This window comes from Engystomops pustulosus, chromosome 5 (assembly GCF_040894005.1).
Source record: "Engystomops pustulosus chromosome 5, aEngPut4.maternal, whole genome shotgun sequence".
Taxonomy (NCBI): Eukaryota; Metazoa; Chordata; class Amphibia; order Anura; family Leptodactylidae; genus Engystomops; species Engystomops pustulosus.
Window position 1 is genome coordinate 169,388,766 of NC_092415.1, and position 18,202 is coordinate 169,406,967.

General features: G+C 43.2%; 1 protein-coding gene and 1 long non-coding RNA gene across 6 annotated transcripts in view; one reads left to right on the top strand and one right to left on the bottom strand.

Annotated features, from left to right (window-relative positions):
- The window catches only part of PALS2 (protein associated with LIN7 2, MAGUK p55 family member), a 51,697-nt gene extending 45,339 nt beyond the window's left edge, over positions 1–6,358 (bottom strand). For 3 of the 5 annotated variants that reach the window (XM_072153767.1, XM_072153765.1, XM_072153763.1), the window contains exon 1: positions 6,057–6,295. The gene's annotated coding sequence lies outside the window, so the exon portion shown is untranslated. The other 2 variants (XM_072153764.1, XM_072153766.1) reach the window with 2 other exon arrangements.
- The window catches only part of LOC140133505 (uncharacterized), a 55,510-nt gene continuing 43,626 nt past the window's right edge, over positions 6,319–18,202 (top strand). Inside the window, exon 1 of the long non-coding RNA XR_011855915.1 lies at positions 6,319–6,478. This is a non-coding gene — a long non-coding RNA (uncharacterized lncRNA). The remainder of the gene's footprint in view (positions 6,479–18,202) is intronic.

Genomic DNA, 18,202 nt, shown 5'->3' on the forward strand with positions numbered 1-18,202 from the left:
GTATCACCGCACTGTGACCAAGTCAGTCACTCGTCTGCCTATGGAGGGAGAGGAGGTGAAGAGCACTCACCCCACCTCCTCCTCCAGACCCAGAGATGATCCTGGGGGGAACACATGGCTGTGGGAATGAGGCCTAACTTAACTACAGCCGTTTTTTCTGAAATACAGAGGAGTATAGAAGAGTCAAATTCTGAAGAGAAGAGTCACACTGTCTCCAGGCTGTCAGTGAACCACACCTCCTCCTTTTGATTGACAGCTCTAACTCTTCATATCTCACAAACCTCAAGTCCACTCGCTGTCGTCACCAGAATGCAAAATTTAGCAATGAGCACTGTGCCTCCATTTCACACACCTTGCGATGGGGAAACAAAAAGTTTGGGTAACAATTTTACTGTTGGGAGGTGGTAGATTTAAGCTTGGACGCCACTAAAGTCAGCTAGAGACATCCCTGGAAGTGTAGGGAGTGTTCAGAGACATGTCTGTAAAAGGGATGTTATTTGAAATATGCCCGATAATGTACTGGTTCATTAAAGTTTATTTCTGCTGACAGATTCCCTTTAAGACCCAAAGCAGTTGAACATATATTACAGAAATGACAGCAGCAATGGCAGCGATCCAGGGGAAATCTTTGTTCAGCCACCAGTTGGACACTGACAGGGCAGCGTTGGCCAATAACTGAGCTCACGCTGTAATTATGGTCCCCGGCTGAAAACAAATATGTTGTGATAATTGCTTTTCAAATTAAAAAAAAAAAAAGAAAAAAGAAAGAATCAGCCGTAGACATGTGACGCGGTATGACCATTTATACACGTGCCAGCGATTCATACTGTGCGAGCGACGGGATGTAAATGAGCTCACAATCACAACAATCCGCTTAATCGCCAAACTCGTATGCTGGATATGAAGAGCGCCCGTCACAAGGTCTGTACACTCAGGAACCTTCCCCTCAGTAACACACAACCCAATTTGGCTTATTTATGATGCTTGAAGAACCACCACTGACATGATGTACCCTCCAAGGCCCTGTTCACATATGTTCTACCAATGCACTGAGCATTACAGAACATCTGTCATCATTTTTTATGTTGGATTCGCTGCTAAAGAGAATTCCACTACATTAAGCCTCTTAGCGCTGCTCTGCTATTATTTAGTAAATTATAATTAGTCCACAGGGCGGAGCTCGCAGGATTTTGTCACTGGGGTGTTCAAGCCCTGGACTGCAGCGCAGCCTATTGAACATTGATGCTCCAAGGCATCAAAAAATGTAAAACCAGTTACAGTGCCCGCACGTGATATAGTACAGCTAATAAATACGCAATGGAAGGCTTTAAAACAGGTAATGGGATTGATGCTTTATATGCTCCTGTTAAAGAGGTGTCCAAGCAAAACATTTTGTAGGACTTTCAATATGGCCAGGAAATAAATAAGATAGGTGAGGGTATCTCATGGCACCCACTGATCAATTCAACGGGGGCCAAGCCTTCAGCAGCCGGCACGGCCGCTATACAACAGACGGAGCCATCTGCCATACAAATATAGCACTTTGGAAATATCACATATCAGTGGTGAATATGTATCAGTATTGATCAGACAGCTTTTCTGTTAAAAGGGTTTTCCCACCAAACAAGGAACTAACTTGCTGATCGGTGGGGGTCTCAGAGATGATACCACCACAGATCACGTAGAGAGGGAGTTCAAGGTATGGCCGTCTGCGCCACTCATCTCGGGGAGAGACTGTACCAACAGAGGTACCTCAGACACCATTCTTGTCATTTGTGGGGTTCCATCACTGAGATAAATACCGATTAGCAGGTTAGGCCCTAACTTGTGTGATGGGAAATCTAGCATCAAAATTTAGCATGGATAAACCAGGGACACTTACTCAAAGATCCACACACCTCGTCCGTTATTTGATAGTAATGGCCTCCTGCCTTCTAAAACAACTTAAAATTATGCTAATGAGCAAGAAAGGCTTTGGGGGTGTTACCTCCAGGCTGCAGCTTCACTGTGCAGAAGCACCCCTCTATGTGTGCTAAAGGAGCAGATGGAGAGGGAGACAGTCTGACACTGCAACATGGAGGGGCTCTGGCAACACCCCATAGCACTTCTGGCTAATAATTTTAAAAGTTTATTTGAGAAGGAAGGTGGGCATGGATAACAAATAAAAGAGGATTACCACAGGCAGGCATAGTGCCTGTATCTATAATTTAGTGTCACTGGTTCATCATACTTGATTTTGATTTGATTCGAGTAGATTTCCTTCAACAAGTAAACTTTTTTTCAACTGACTCCGACTAGCCCAGCAAGGAAGAAAATTAAAAAAATTGCTTTATGGTGGATAAAGGTGTATCGCTATGGCAGGTAGAGAGTGGAGTTTGAGTTCAAATCCCCGTCTGGGCAAAAAAATTATTTAATTGAACATAAGGTTCAAAATGTAGAAACACTGTATATAGAGGATTTCCCTGAGGATGTGGCTCCTGCTCTGCCGCTAACCCAACCATCTATACAAAAGGATTTCCTGACCGATGTCTCCTCTGAGGATTCCCCTGCAGAAATATACTAGGAGTCTGTACAACAGAAATCATTCAGTACCGAAAACGACAGAATCCCGGTATTGAACCATATAGAGTATTGCACAAGTATCAAGGTTTTGATGCATCATGCAAACCCTACTCACAATAGTAAGCAGATTCTGACTTCAATTTTTCAGGTGGATAATACATGTCAAAATATACAGTGTGAACTGGGCCTAAAAACCTGACTACTGAAGGGTCCAAATGGCTCATGCTCCCCCTAGTGGTGCACAGTTTTCAGCCAACATCCTATCGAATACTACAGAAATTAACAGAGGAGCAGCTGAGCATCACCACTATTCACACTTGCAGGCCTCTTAAGATCATCTGGCAGATCAGGAATACGTTTCTTAAATGGAAAAACTTACTACAAACACTACGCCATGTGCGTGTGGGACAATTCTCCTGTTCTGTTATAGAAACCTGACATACCTGCCACCTATAGCCGCCGTTAGCTCTCCAAAAATGGTGCAGGGCATTGAATAAAACAAATCCTTCCTAACATGCAGCCAACATTATAAACATCTTAAGTTGCTTTCCTTGATGTTCTTTTTAGATCTCAAATATTAAAACTGACAATAAAATGTATATTTCTTTTTTTTTTATTGGCCAGCATGTGAATTATTTTATAGTCCGTATCAGTGACGCAGGTTACATAAATTCAGATGCAGCATATTCCTGCAGCTCCTGTAGACTACTCACTGTAGTCACTATATCAGTAGTAAGGATTCTGAGAAGCAGCGACAATCAGCTCAATGTGCTCCATCAACAGGCAGATGCAGAGTAGGAGATAAGACAGGACAATGGACTCAAGTGTAAGACTGTGTCCACATCTGACATTTTCCATCATACTGCTAGAGCGCTGCACCTCTACACCAGTCACAGACCCACATCTGCTTCATTAAACCTCATTGAAATGGAATTACCTTAGAATAAGGAGACACCGAGCCGCCATTTACATGAAGACCATATTCGTCATAACATAGTGTGCGGCTATCCTCCACAAACACATCAGAATAAAAAAAAAGTTTCATTTAACAAAGGCTGTTACAGGCAAATACATAATTCATGCACATGCAAAACCAAGGATCTGATGGCTTCAGGCTCTTGGCCAATATATACAGATGTCTGTGTGTACTACTAAGGCTTATAAAAGCAATAAGTCCTGCAGCAATGGGCCCTCGCCCTGAAGAATGCTGCCTTAGTGTAGGTCCAAGCTAAATCCATCATCGCAGAGCGGAAATCAGCGTATCCCAAGATCCATACGGCTCCACCACATGACTGCGATTGTGGAAACGACATCACAGCTCAGAATAATAAACTATTGTATAAAATATTCAGGAAGAGTCAATGATATCAATAGCGACTAACTGGTGGGGCGGATAATATCCCTATACAGAGGGCACCATTACCACGGCCACATATACAGAGATGACCGTCCTATGGAAGACTATAGAGAACACCAACAGAGAAGATATAATCGTACTCCATAGAGACATGGAATAAATCCACCATCGTCCTCTCAGCCAGTATGTCCCCAATCATAGACAGAGCCTAACCTCAAGTGACACTTCCAGGGTTACAAGGGCAGCACTTTGGCAGATATCCAATCCATCTCTGTATGTCCCAATTCACAACTGGTTAGGGGAGGTAAACAGTTCACCTATTACTCTGGCAGCAAAGAGGCTAGAAGTGTCCAGTCACTGGGAACCATCAGGAGACCAAAGATCATTGATGCCGCCTCAGTTCTAATGCTTATGTGATCGGAGGAAATGATCATGAGACGGAGGTGCTTTAACTCTTTATGGGCATCAAACGGATCCTTAAATACATCAGCAGCTGCTCTGCACAGCCTTGGAGCACTGTTCCGCACCAAAGCCATCTAAAAGAGATGTGTAGGTAGCGCTGGAAGAAAACGTGCCCTGTAAGATGATAACTGCTCTCCTCCCATCATTGCAGAGTGTCCTAGCCCTTCCATGGAATTTTACAGATTCCGGACGGTATCTCATGACCGTGGCATGCTTCTAAGGAAATATTTGTATACAGCTCAGAATGAGTGTAAAAAAATAAAAAAAATAAAGTCTATTAATCCAACCCTGAAAGCCTTCCTCTGGTCACCAGCTAGTCTCCGCTTCCTCACCAACACACATGAAATACCTGTACAACCATTCAGTGACAGGAGAACTTAGGAAAAGCTGATGAGACTGGTAAGAGCAAAGGGAATATAATTGGTTTCTCTTTTTAACCCATTGTGAACCATATACAAATTACAGCTGTTAATACTGCAATTCTGTAACACTACTGTATTTGAGCACTTAGGCCCCCAAGGGTCCATGAAGTACAAAATAAAAAACAATAAGAAAACAAAAAGTATATTAATAAAAAGAAAAAAACCTAAACATTTACATAACACCGCCAAAAAAAACCAAAAAAAACACATAATGGAGAAGAAAATATATTTTTTTATCCATATAACAATTACCATAGTATTCCTGCTTTCAAAAGTGTTGCTCTTTGAAAATATAAAAATGATCATCCCATCGGATATGATTTGGGCACCTGCCACTGGACGGCAGGTGTGACTACCTTCAAGGGGTTGTCCCATGTTTAAATACCTACACGACAAAGGGATATATTTTGGGACCCCCTTACTAGAATCCATTCTTGTATGTTCTAGTTTGTATGGGTTTCCTCCAGGTCCTCTGGTTTCCTCCCACACTACAAAACATACTGGTAGGTTGATTAGATGTGAGCCCCATTGGGGACAGGGACTGATTTGGCAATCTCTGTGCAGCGCTGCGTAATGTGTGTGCGCTATATATATATATATTAGGCATAATTATTTATTATTTTCTCTAAGCGTTTTGCAGGTCCCCCTATGCTCAGGAGAGTAACAGAATAACCCTAACTCGCAATGTGCTAATCCATCAATTAGCAGATCAGGACCCCATCGTTCTTGTGTTCAGCAGGGGAGGGTCCCTGTAAGTAAGAGCCACCGATCAAGACATTACTTCCTATACAAGATAAGAAGTGAGGGGTCCATAAGTGCACATGCGGACCCCCAGCAGTACATACAGGGGATCACACAGTCTGCTCTCTCCAGTCCTGTCACACAATGACTACAGTCCATTCATCCCAGAGGAGGCCCCTCCAGGGATCATATAACGCCTGCACACACCATGGCTCTGTACAGGGAAAGGCACATATTTCCATTTGTATCTGGTGTCTCCCCATATATCATCATCGTCCCCCTCCTCCCCCCGGATAGGGGGCAGCACTGAGCCCCCTCCCCATGCGGGGCCATTCATACCCCGTGCAGCAGGTCATGGGGTAAGGACACTCCGGTGACAGCTCCTGTGTGTGCACAAGCACATGTCACGTATGGCAGAGCCCCGTTCACACACGCCGTCCTGGCTGCAGACAGCCCCGCACATGCCGCCTCCGGCCGGGACACAAATCACAGCGACATTGACCGGCACTTACCTCTCCCGGGCGCGCGGTCTGTCACAGCAGGACGAGGGGAGCGGAGGGTCAGCGCTGCGGCCGGGGTCCTGCCGTTATGTGGCGGGCAGTCAGGAGCTAATGAGCGCTCACATGTGACCCGCCAGCCGCCTTCTCCTCAACAACTCTCCTCCGTGAGCACAGCCGGCGTCAGCGATGCGGTGCACGAGCAGCCGCGCGGCCCCGGGGGCGAGCACGCGAAAGCGCGCGCACACACACTCACACACACCGTATTCCACCTCCCCTGACTGCACGTTCTGGCGACCGCACGCGGCGGCGGAGCTACGTCATTCACGATTCAATGAGCGCGGCCGCCTTGTCCCCGCCCACTTCCGCATGATTGACAGCTAATTACCGGCAACTCCGCGCGTTGCTGTGATCGTAGTATCATTACTGGCAAGCACGTATGTTATATTATATACCCGCCATGTCCCGGCTCACCTACACAATCGCTGAGGATTCATGTATTCATCTCCGTATTGGGATCTGGAGCCTTGGTTATGCAAATATGTTTAACCCCTTAAGGTCCCAGGGTTTTTCCGCTCATTTCTCGCTCTCCACCTTCAAAAATCCATAACTTTTTCATTTTTCTGTGTACAGAGCTGTGTGAGGGCTTATTTTGTGTGTAAAAAATTTTACTTTTGCGTCACATTATTTATTATTCCATGCCGTGTACTGGGAAGCTGGAAAAAAATTCCAAATGTGGAAAAATTGGAAAAAAAATCACATTCGCGTCACGTTCTTGTGGGCTCAGTTTTTACGACTTTCACCGTGCGCTCCAAATAACACTTCTATTTTATTCTTTCGTTCGGTACGATCGCGGTGATACCACATTTATATAGATTTTATTACGTTTTAACACATTTTCAACAATGCGAATGTGTACGAAAAAAGAAAAAAAATTCGCTATCTTCTGATGCTAGTAACGTTTTCATACTTTGGTGGACAGAGCTGTGTTATGTGTCATTTTTTGCGAAATGAGCCGACGTTTTCATTGCAACCATTTTGAGGTCTGTGCGAAATTTTGGTGACTTTTTAATTCCATTTTTTAAGTGACATAAAGAAGAACCACAGTAAACTATTTGATATCCCCACATTGACCCGTGCAATAAAATTAAAGGGGTTGCCAAGGATGTAAATTTATTAAATAATCTCAATTGGCCAAATACATTGTAGATTTGTAGATCAAATCATGCTCATTGGGGGAGATTTATCAGAAGTGACTGAAAGCAGAACTGTTCTAGTTGCCCATGGCAACCAATCAGAGCTCAGCTTTCAATAAAAGCTGAGCTGCGATTGGCTGCCATGAGCAACTAGAACAGTTTAACCGCAGACATTTCTTATAAAAACGACCCTAACCTGTTTTACCCTAGCGATCCAGTACTGTAACTTTGGCAGCGCTCCTGATCTCTTTTGTGCAGCGAGTGCCCAATGACTGATGATGGGTAATCTTCACTGGCATGACATTGAAAATAAAAAACAATGTAGTGTCACTTCATAGTGACGGTAATTAATATTCCATGCCCTGTACTGGGAAGCGGGAAAAAAAATCCAAATGCAGTGAAACGTGAGTTTGGTTTTTACGGCTTTCATTGTGCACACCAAATGACATGTGTTTTATAATCTCGGGGATACCAAATTTATATAGATTTTATAATGTTTTAATACATTTACAAAAAATTTTAAAAATTATTCACTTTTTCGATGCCACCATTCTGAGGATTGTATGGCCTTTCAATCTCTTTTTATTACATATGTTGCAACATTGTATATATTTTATATATATATATATATATATATATATATACATAAAGTGCCATTTTCAACTTTGGGCATTATTTTCCATTACGGGGCAAAACGCTGTGACGCTGTGAATAACTGCTATCATATTTTGATAGACTGGGCATTGGGGATGTGGTGATACTTAACATGTTTATGATTTTTACAGTTTATTTTATATCAGTTCTAGAAAACATACAGACACGAGGCTGTCATGGAGACAGATCGGCGCTCCTCGATGACGTCATGGGGACCAGCTATCTGAGCCAACATGGGCGCTGTCACTTTTTACCGGTCGAAGTGTTAACACCCGCAGTGTTACTGGTGGGTGTTTGCTGCACATTGTATGGAGAGGGCTCAGCCGTAAGTCCTTTCCATACATTCGCAGCAGATGTAAGGGGTTAAGAAGATTTGATTCTAGTCCATATCAAAACAGCCTGAACTGATGTTTGACCAATTGTTCTGGAAATTGGTACATAACCCCCTCTAGTCCTAAAAAAAAACCTCTTTCTTGCTTTTATTTTGCTCTATAAAATCCTCTTATCTCCTTTTGTTCATTTTTTAGGATTTTTTTTTCACATTTTTCCTCTCCACCATAGGATGAATGACGGATGCTATTTTGGAAGGTTCGTCCAAATCAGATCATAAAAAAGTTCCGATTCGATTTGGTGCTTGAAATATGGAACAATTGATTTGAATTGAAACTATTTGCTCAGCTTTGACAAGGAAAGATATCGCTATGTCCTTACCAATCTAAGCATCTGTAGTATAAAAAAAGGGTTGATAAATTAATGCAAAAACTAAAATGGTACTTTTTAATATTTTCACTGCTAAAAACCCTTTGCTTTTGTAATCTGTAATTCTCCTTTAAACTTGGAAGTTCACTCGGGCATTGAGGTTGGTAAATGGCGCACCAGCGATTATGTCTGCTAAGCCTGGACAGTAAAGCAGCTGGAGATGTAATGGGTAACAAACCTTTCAGTAGATGGACCTATTTATCCTGCCGCTATTAACTTCCACCATTTAGAATGAAATTCAATATATTGCCAACTTACCCGGCTGATTGAGACAGAAAAAGAAAAATTAGTAATAGTTTTGCAGGTGTAAAAGTACGAGTGATCTATGATTCTTTGTTCGTCCAATTTCCCATAGAGCCCGCTGCCTCAGGCACATGCAGATAAAGTGACTTGCCTACAAAGCTGACAAAATAATCAGCCTCGACTTTTTCTCTTTGCTTCAGAAACACTGTCATTATTTCCAGACTGCACCATTGCTTCTGGCTCCCGCAATAACTACAGAAGTCTGGCCCCTGTGGAAATAACCAGGGAGAAAATACGGGATTATTGATTAGGACTGTCTTGCTGATGGGCATGCCTATAGATCTGCACTGAAGAGACCCCACGTTTCTTCATAAAAATGTCTTATTTTCCATCATTTGGATTTCTCAGATCTATATTTTTATTTCACTGAATATTTTATTTGACAGTTTAAAGCACCTTTTTTTTGCATGTTCATATTAATCTTTTAAGGACACAGCAGATTTTTGTGTTACCGTTTTTATTTTACGTAGCCATATTTTTCACAATGTACAGGAAAGCTGGAAAAAATTCCTAATGCCGTGGAATTTACAAAAAGCTTCATTCTTTTACAGGCTTTCTTTTACAGTTTTCAAGATAATTCATCCCCTTTTTGGGTCACTACAAACACAACAATGCCAAAATCAATTATAGTTTTTTATTATGTTTTAAGAATTATTTTTGTATCTTGTTTCCCAGAACTTTTTTATGCTTCTATCCATGAAGCTTTGCAGGGCTAGCTCCTTTTTTGCAGGGCTAGCTATAGTTTTCATTGATATGATTTTGGCACATCTATGACCTATTGAACGCCTTTAAAGGAAATCTACGATCAAAATCAAGCATGATAAACCAGGAGCACTCACCTAAAAATTATGTTAATGAGCCAGAAGGTCTCTGGGGATGTAACCAGAACCCCTTCATGCTGTAGCCTCACAGGCTGTTACACTATGGAGGACCACTTTTTCTTTTTTCTTTTTAATGAATGAGGTCATGTGCAACACCGGGGCCTAGTCTTTTCTTGGTGGCCTGGAGGCAGCGGGGGCCCAGAATACCAGAGTGGCTGGCTAGTGCGGCCTTGAACACGCTGTGGTCACGGTGCTTGGTATGGGGACCGGAGGGCTGAACTACAGCCTGGCAGGTCTCCAGCAGGTGGTGTGTGCAAGAAATATGGAGGGAGAGGCTTTTGCAATGGTTTCTCCCTGGGGCAACCCCTGAGGTGTATGTAGGATGAGTCCCTGGGTGATGGATGGGGAAGCCCGTGGTGGTAAGCAACCTGATCCAATGATGAGACAGAGGCAACATTGTGCAAATCAACTTACAGTTCTTAATTGATCAGCAGGAAACGGCCAAATGATTAACAGCATATTCTTAAGCTGGAAGAGTCATGGGAGCCGGTCCACAGGAAGGTTACATGCAGCCTGGTAGTAGGTTTAGGCTGGGCTGGTACAGATAGAACCGAGTCCTGGTGGTGGAGTTGCAGTTCTGGGCTTAAGTCTCCGGACTTGCTCTGGGTGCTAGGCAGTCGGCCTGAGGCACTTGAAGTTCCTGGAATTAGGACAGTGTCTGTGGCAGACGGAGCTTGAGGTCTAGTTCTATATGCAAACTCTTATGCTCTGAACAGAGAGCCAGGACAGACCATGTGCTTCCGCCCAGCAGGGGTTTACATAATCACTGGTCAGGTGGAAGCACCACTCCAATCACCTTCCAGCTTGTATTACAGGAACATCATTGGACAATCACAATGTTAACTGTTGCCTTACCAGGCAGTAGCTACAGCTGCAATGACTCAATACACCAAGTTCTAGAAACATCCTAGAAAGATCATCAGTCACCCTAACAGCTCCTTACCTGGACAGGGCGCTATTCGCAACTACAAGCCTGCCCATGTAATGGCATGGGTGTTGCACATGGATGACAAATATAAAAAAAAATACTACAGTCGCTGTGCCTGGATCTTTGAATCTGATCTGTAAATGTCCCTGGTTAATCATGATGGACTTTGATGGTAGATTTCTTTTGTGGTTGTTGAAAACACATTTCCCAAAATGATAGCAATGAAAACATTTTTAAGATTGAATTGTAGGTCCGCTTTACATATGAGAAACTGGTTTCTTCTTTCATCCCACCACCCTGGGGAGTAGGCCCCTTCTCCCCTGCCCCCCTTCCCTTGTAGATCATCTTCCAGTATCTTCCATCCTCCATAACCCTTCTAAGTTTCAAGATAATGCTTCTTCTAAACTAATAAAGGGTTTACATTACTAAATATTTTTCCCTTTATTTTTTAACAACCTTATTGCATGTGTCTCCAGTCCCCTGTGCCTCCACCTGTGTGCGAAACTTAGTGTGTTATGCCACCCTGTTTTATTTAAAAATTTCAATAAAACTTACTACATTGCTCTGAAGAGGATCAGATTTAAGGCTTCTTTGCTTGAAAAGCACACCCAGGGCTCACTTGATTGACAGCTCCTTTTCAGGATCTTTTCCTTAGGGAAAGATGGGTGTGAGTTTGAGTCTTTTTTTGTACAGTTGTTGTTTGAGTGATTGTCGGCTGAATCAGTCAGCTGCTGGGGGCGAATCCATAACTCCTTTTTATTCTGCCCAGCTCCATCTGATGTTGCTGCTTATAGCAGCCTTTTTCTACATCTTGTGCTATTGCTATTATTTTATTGGTCTTTGAATCTGACCTCTATTAGTCTGGCCTCTGCTAGTCTGTGTATTCAACCATTCTCTCGCTAGTAAGATTCTGTGCATTGTCACCATCTTGAATGTTGTTCCTTAGTGCCTTATCTTTCCTTGTGTGAACACTGTCCTGTATGATTTCCTGTTACCTGCCCACTCCATCATCCAGCAGCTGCCAGACAGATTAAGTTTTCCCTCTCACCCTGCAGGATCTCCCAGGGTCCAATAGCAGGTTCCTGACGGCTTGTTCGCACTTATCAGGACGGCTTATCTGTTGTAGGCAGGGACATTGCAGTGTTAATTCGCCACCACTTAACCAGGGTGGACAGCTTGCGCCAAGCTTGTGCTTTTTGCTGGACAGGCTCCTGACAAAAATATTTTTGACACTAAACATAACAAAACTATATACGTGGGGTATCTCTGCGATTACACAAACTCAAAGAATAAAGTTGAACAAAGCGTTGAAGAAAATATGGATACTGCATTATTTTGAAGATTTTCTGCTTTCTCAGTACAGCTTTCTAAGGCAGTTCAGTTTATCCCGCAGTAAACAAACACCATGTAGATCTGCAAACAAAAAAATTTTAATTGTATTCAGCTTGGTGAACGCTGTGAAAAACGTAAACAACAAAAAAACAATTGACGGCATTCATAAAAGAATAAAGATTGTTTTCCTTCTCCAGAGCCCCACATTCAGATCTTTCCTTCATCTTAAAAGACTGAGTGGAGAATAGATTTCAGTTTGTGATGTGACAGGGCCTAAGGGAACGGCCCTTTCATTAGAATTCCGTGTCACATTTCAAGTAAGAGTAATCTATGACCCCTGCCAAAGGGATTTGATTGTGCTAAAGAGCCTTTTTATTCTGGAAATCATGTGATCATCTCACATATTGTAGGAAGATCATTCAAATTGGATTTCTTCATTAACATACTGGCCCAGATATATTATTGTGCCTGTGCCATGTTTTGTCTAAGTTTGCATCAAAAGTTACCAAAACTTTGGAGCTTACACATGTATATATAAAGTGGTTGTATTTTGTCAAACACTATAGAAAATACATTTCTATTTCGAATTTGAGCCTAAGGGGCGTGGTAGTTCTTAGTCCGAATTTGAGCCTGAGGGGCGTGGTAGTGCTTAGTTCGAATTTGAGCTTAAGGGACATGGTAGTGCTCAGTCCGAATGTGTGCCTAAAGGGCATGGTAGTGCTTAGTCCGAATTTGCACCTAAGGGACATGGTAGTGCTCAGTCCGAATGTGTGCCTAAAGGGCATGGTAGTGCTTAGTCCGAATTTGTGCCTAAAGGGCGTGGTAGTGCTTAGTCCGAATTTGCACCTAAGGGGTGTGGCAGTGATACATTTATTGCTGCACTTCACCAAAAAAAAGGTGCAACTGAGTCACATTCTGACAAAAGACCAGATTTACTAAGGTTGTGCGCCTGTAACGTCCGTGCCTGAACGTCGCTCTATCCGCAGTTGGCGGAATACATGGCGTTTATTTGTGTGTGAACTGTGGCTTATTCTTGTGGTTGGATTAACTGAGCCACACCCTAATCCTTGCATTTCTGTCCTGCCCAGCAAAGGTTACTAGCCTGATGGACAGTTCCCCAGTGTGCTGGAGGCGTGTCCGGGATCGGCCTAAAATACCTGCCCATTCCCATCATACCTTGCTGGTTATTTTGAGTCTTGTCTTCCCTGTGTTTCTAGTTCAGTTTTACCTGTCTCCGTTTGTCTGCCTGTATCTGTATATAACCTGCTTGATCTTGACCTGACCTGTGTATATCCCGCCTGTATCTGGATCTGACCTGTGATTATCTGCCTGAAGACCTGTATATATCTATTGTTTTGTCCCTGTCTCAGTCCTGTGTTTGTATTCTGTGCTCCAGTGTGAACACTGGTCTATTCCTGTATTCCGGTTACCTGTTCAGTCTTGTGTTGGTTTCTGTGCGCCAGTGTGAACACTGGTCTATACCTATATTTCCGTTACCTGTCCGCTCCACCATCCAGCAGCTGCCAGATGAAGTAAGTTTCCCGTTATGTTGTAGGGTCGCTCAGGGACTGTCAGTTAGGTTCCTGATAGTGGGTTCGCCCTTATCAGGGCGGTTTATCTGCTTTAGGCAGGGCCTTAGCCTGCAGGGACGTCGCAGGGTGAGTTTGCCACCACCTACCTAGTCTGACAGCTAGCGCCAAGCCTGGTTGTGGTTGCACGTTTGCTGGACGGGTGCTGACATAATAACCAGCCATACTTACACTATGGAGGCCATGGAAGCTGTTGTTAGTCAGGTACAGAGTCTGGCTCACATGGTTCAGAACCTGTCTGAATGTGTGCAGCAGCATGAACAGCGCCTCCCTTTGATTTCTGGTCAGACTGTGTATGAGCCTAAGGTACAGCTTTCTGATCTCTTCACTGGAGACATTTTTCCCTTCAGGGAGAGTTGCAAGCTGTATTTCCTCCTTAGGTCCCAGTCTTCTGGTAATGATGCCCAGAGGGTAGGCATCATGTCACATCTTCGTGGAAGCCTTCCTCCCGACCTCTATGGGAATGGTGAGGGTCCGGTGGCCCCTCATAAAAGGGGGCGTACTGTAACATCCGTGCCTGAACGTCGCTCTATCCGCAGTTGGCGGAATACATGGCGTTTATTTGTGTGTGAACTGTGGCTTATTCTTGTGTTTGGATTAACTGAGCCACACCCGGCTCCTTGCATTTTAGTCCTGCCCTGCAATGGTTACTAGCCTGATGGACAGTTCCCCCAGTGTGCTGCTGGAGGCGTGTCCGGATCGGCCTTAAATACCTGCCCATTCCCATCTTACCTGGCTGGTTATTTTGAGTCTTGTCTTCCCTGTGTTTCTAGTTCAGTTTTACCTGTCTCTGTTTGTCTGCCTGTATCTGTACCTGATCTGTATATTACCCGCTTGACCTGACCTGTATATAACCCATTTGATCTTGACCTGACCTGTGTATATCCCGCCTGTATCTGACCCGTGATTATTTGCCTGAAGACCTGTCTATATTTGTTGTTTTGTCCCTGTCTCAGTCCTGTGTTTGTGTTCTGTGCATCAGTGTGAACACTGGTCTATTCCTGTATTCCACTTACCTGTTCAGTTTTGTGTTGGTTTCTAGACCTAAAACTTTCTTCAAGTTTTTTTAAAATTAGTATTTTTTATTAGCACTGCAGCGTCTTCATGGCCAGTATGGTGGCACACATCGCTGTTATGGACCCATAGATACTGTTAGGCCCCTTCCACACTTGCGTTGCAGATCACGTCAGAGTTTGATCAGGGTGCGATCAGGGTTTGGTCAGTGAAAAACGCACATTTTGCATCAGAGTGCAATCAGTTTTCAGTCAGAGTTTGTTCAGTGTCTCAGTTTTTCACGCGTGTTTTTGATGCAATTTCAATGCGTTTTTCACGCACAGAAAATGCACGTGAAATGGACTCAGGACTGAGCTCTATCTTTTCTATGGCAATTGATGCGTGAAAAACGCATTGCACTTGCATTGCACTTGCAAGTGTCTCAGAGTGCAATGCGTTTTTGATGCATCTCCATAGACTTGTATGGCGCGTTTTTCACGCGCGTGCCTTGCAAAAGTAGAGCATGTCGAGATTTAAACGCACGTCAAAAAAAATGCAAGTCTGAAAAGACCCATTGGTTACAATGGGTCAGAGTGCAATGCAAGTTCTGCGCGTCAAAAGCACGCGCAGAAAACGCGCGTGAAAAACGCAAGTGCGGAAGGGGCCTTAGATGATACCTCTACGAGGCAATATATTCTTCCATCATAACTTGTACATGAGTACAGCTCATTTTCCGCTAGTAATTCACAAAATGACATCAGCTCTAGATTTCACAAGGATGGAAGTCCCTGCAGCTTTCCTCTCATGTAGCAGATAGATTTCATTCCCTCAGGACTCATCTTTTTTAACTTTAGATGGAAACTTGTCAAGCTGTGAGGGTGTAGAGGTACAGTTAACACTTCACGCCATATACCAGCTCCTGTAGAATGTGACATGTTTGGCTTTGTTCACAGTTGTTCCTTTCATTGAATGCTAATGATGGAAGCCTACAACATATGGGCATACCGTGGCATGTGCATGTGCCGCCTACTGCCTCACATTGTAAAATATAATAGATATTATTGCCAAACTGCCACTTATGTGGTGTAGGCTCTTTCATGTGAAAGGGGTTATATAGATACAGTGGAGCACGTTTACTAAGGACCATGCGCCAGTTTTCTGTTGGACTTTGCACGTTCCTTTTAGTGCAAACTGCTTACACAAGTATTTAAAATTGCTGCGCCTCATCTGTGTCGCACCAATCTTTTTGTGGCGCATCTGTGCTAGGCAGCATGAAACACCAATAAGGGGACCTTGCGTCAGATTTAACAAGTCCGACAGAATTGTGTTGCACGCTTCATGTTAAGGGTGAACCAAAAAAAAAAGTGGTTTAATCTGTCGGAGCTGTGCAGAAGGCACCAGATTCCTGAAGAATGTGCACCAAAAATCCTGAAATCTGGCGCCCTCTGCACTTTACACAGGCAAACTGCATTGAGTGCAGTTTGGACTGTTATAAGTAAATGTGCCCCAGTATGTTTCATGTATTTGCTGGGGGGATTTCCAAGAATGTATGCCAACCTTAGGGCTCAAACAAGGTGTGGCATAGCCTGGGAATGGATCATAGATGTTCATGGCAGATCCCAAATAATCTGTTAGTTGCTTATTCAAGAGATTCACTAATGAGCTAACATATATTGTATGTGCTATAGTTTGCAGCAGGTAAAAATCAACTTAGTTGGTTTCATCCAAATTGTTTATTTAGTTCATTTAGAAAAAGAATGTGAACTATGCTCAAAATTTCAAATTATGAGCAGTTTTTTTTAAAGTTTAAATGTACTTCTTTCTTTAAGTGCCTTCAAATAACATTCAGAGATGCCCTAAACGAGCAATTCAAATCTCGTGGTCACACATTTGCATGGCTCATTAGTATCAGAAAATAACCAGAGCTGGGGTTTATGATGAGATGTCCACTGGAAGTAAGCATAGAAGCTTTCTATAGAAAGAAAGAAAGCAGAGATCTAGAAAACCTTGAGGAAAGTATATTGGAAAATTGTATAACTTTTCATTATACAACCAATAACATCTATTTGCTGAAATCGGGACACCCCTTTAAGTGGAACTACCAAAGCCCTGACTTGAATCCAATTAAGTCAACCTGATAGGAGGCAGGAGAACAGGCAAAGTTGCCATACACTTGAGATACATATCTTCGACTAGCTTTCTCACCAAACATTTGAGTACTGCATGGCCAATCTAATAAAGTACATAGGTAAAGGAACAGTGGGCTGCTAAAGTATTCATACCCCTTAAACGTTTCCACTTTTTTAAACAAGAGTTTTGTTAGAGAATGTTAATGAACAAACAGCATCATAAAACACAATGGAACATACCAGATTAACCTAGCTACTAACCATTATAATCACAACCTTAAAGGTGCCCTGGATGCGGTGGCACCTCTCTCAGTCCGAACATTTCAACACAGTGGTCAGCAACCTTGGCCCACGCCCCTAACACGTTTCCTTCAGCAGTGCTCCAGGAGTGCCAAACGTCTATGGAGAAAATTGCCCCCCATCTCGCCAAACAGGTCTATTTCACTAATCTGATATCCACTCTCTCAAAAAAGCTCTTCGATACTTTTCATTCCCTATTAGGGCCAAACATTGGAGTCTGTTACAAACCTTGGGGCTGAAGATCTGGCCACCTACTTTAAAGATAAAATTGACTGCATTCGCCAGGCAATAAAATCCCAATCCACTAACTTAATGATTCCCCATCCCTCCGCTACTTCACCCTGTTTGCTCTCTTCCTTTAAAAAAGTCAGAGGAAAAAGTGTCCAGGTTCCTCTCCTCTGCTCGCCCCATTACCTACACTAGTGACCCCATCCCCTCACATCCAATGCAGTCCCTTTCCGCAGTGATCACTTCTCACTTTACTAAAATCTTCAACCTCTCTCTCTTCTGGTGTCTATCCCTCTTCATTCAAGAATGCTGTTGTCACCCCATAACTAAAGGAAGCTTCCATGAACCCATCCAGTGCTGCTAACTACCGATCAGTCTCTAATCTCCCTTTCATCCCCAAACTCCTGGAACGCCTGGTCTATTCTTGACTGACCCACTATCTCTCAGCTAACTCCCTCCTGTACTCCCTACAATTTGGTTTCCACTCTATGCACTTCACTGAAACCGCTCTTTCTAAAGTCTACAATGATCTTCTCACTGCTAAATACAATTAAGCATCTAATTCTTCTTGATCTCTTGGCAGCGTTTGATACTGTGGACCACCAGATCCTCCTCAGAATGCTTTGCTCCATTGGCCTGAAGGACACTGCACTCTCTTAGTTTACTTCCTATCTCTCTGACTGCACTTTTAGTGTCTACTTCTCTGGATCTTTCTCTTCTCCTCTTCCTCTTGGGGTTCCTCAGGGCTCAGCCGTAGGTCCTCTTCTCTTTTCTCTCTATACTGCTCCTATCGGAGCAGATTTGGTTTCCATTATCATCTCTATGCTGATAATACCCAGCTATATAAATCTGTATCACTACTACCTTAC